Source organism: Protomyctophum parallelum (genome assembly GCF_964188405.1).
Source record: "Protomyctophum parallelum genome assembly, chromosome: 4".
Classification (NCBI taxonomy): Eukaryota; Metazoa; Chordata; class Actinopteri; order Myctophiformes; family Myctophidae; genus Protomyctophum; species Protomyctophum parallelum.
In genome coordinates this window covers 16698670-16700694 of record NC_139700.1, presented here as the reverse complement: position 1 = coordinate 16700694, position 2025 = coordinate 16698670, and positions in this window count along the sequence as shown.

The following is a 2025-nucleotide window of genomic DNA, read 5'->3' as shown; positions in this document are numbered from 1 at the left end:
TAGTTATTAGTCATTAAGCTTTATTTAGAATCCTAAAACATGCGTACACACTCACACACTCAAACAATGCAGTACATCTTAAGCACTTTCAACCTGGCATCCACATTTTAGGAATCTCATTGTAAGTGAACATTTTCCAGACAGAATAAAATAATAAGAATTGTATTTATAATGTAAAAAGAGCAGCTCCTCAAGTTCATAAGCTTGTGTTATCTTCTCTATTCATTCAACGAGACACTTTAACCCCAGTCAGCGTGAGCACACTAGACGCGTCAGGAGCGTCAGAAGTAGCTGAAGTTTTCTTCTTCGTGGGGTATTTGAGACAGCTGGTGGATGGAAAAGAAGCTCCACCTCCGCGTCCGGCGGACGCGGAGGAGAGCGCGTCCGTGAAGCTGTCCATCGCGTCCGTCGGGCGCGGAGGTGGAGCTTCTTTTCCATCCACCAGCTGTCTAAAAACCCCACGAAGAAGAAAACTTTAGCTACTTCTGACGCTCCTGACGCGTCTAGTGTGTTCACGGGGAGAGTCTGCATGTTGAGCAACTCATTTAGGAAAATAATAAAATGTGATATATATTTTTAAATGGGGCTTAAAGGACGACTTCACCCATCTTCATATAATTGCATGGTCCTGACTTATGCTCATAATAATATGGTACCATTTCTGTCTAACCTGTCTGTGTCACAGATGAGGCCTGTGGACAGAAACACGCCTACTAGTGACATCATTGATTGGGAATCCAAGCTAATAGACTGCAGTATTTATAAATTCCTGGAAAGTGTAATCAGCCCTCATGTGTATATTAGTCTTAAATGTTCCCCAGTCAGTTCTTGTCGGATCATTGTTTGTGTTGCATCTTTAATTGTAAAGTCTTTAATACAGGTGAACATAATATGTTCACCTGTATTAAATTTCCACACATGGGTTTTGGCGCACACTATTATGCCTGGCTGTCCTGCATTTGGGTACTCACCACCACTACCACCACCACCAGATGTTAACCCATGTTACACATGTTAATATTGATAATACAAAACAAAAAAAGAAAGAAAAAAGCCTAATGATGATGTCACTGGTAGGCCTCCTATGAGACACAGACCAAGTAGAAAGTAATGTTTAATCATGAGCATTAGAGGACCACGTGAAGATAGGTTGAAAATATATAGGTGAGTCGTACTTTTTTCAAGTTTTCAAATAAATAGTTTTTGTTTATTTACTAATGAGGGATTCTGTGCCTCCCTTTCTCTCAGGAAACGGTCTTGGGATCCGTGTAGTCGGTGGAAAGGAGATCCCGGGGTTCCGCGGGGAGATTGGAGCGTACATCGCCATGGTTATCCCTGGTGGGGTTGTGGAACAAACAGGAAAAGTAGTAGAAGGTAAGAGGAGCAACCGCAACAATAGATATATATTTTTTAGATTGGATTGAATCTAGAGTTACAATACCCTCCATTACTTACTTACTTAATCCTCTTCATGCTGGATAGCACATAAGGTCTTCACCAATGAACGCCAATGCTGTCTGTCTACTGCCCAGTGCTGCACTTGGCCCCAGGTCCATCCGAGTTCTTTCATCTCTTTCTCCACAGATCTTCTCCAGGTCTCAAGCTTGAATTATGCTCTTTCAATCGGCAAAGCGTTTGTTTGATAAAAATCCACTGTAGACAGGCTTCATAAAAATCCACTGTAGACAGGCTTCATAAAAATCCACTGTAGACAGGCTTCATAAAAATCCACTGTAGACAGGCTTCATAAAAATCCACTGTAGACAGGCTTCATAAAAATCCACTGTAGACAGGCTACTTTTCTGCTAAGAAATTCCCTGCAGGTGATTATTTTTGGAGTGTTGGAGTTTGGAAGCGCTCGTTTTAATGAAGGCGTCACCTTCTGCCTCCTGCATTATGTGCAAATTTGAAACAGGTGGTACACAGGGCCGTTCAGTGACTTTGACGAGCACTTCCAAACTCCAACACACAAAAATAATCACATGGACGGAATAACATGTCTACGGTGGATTCTCATGAAACAAA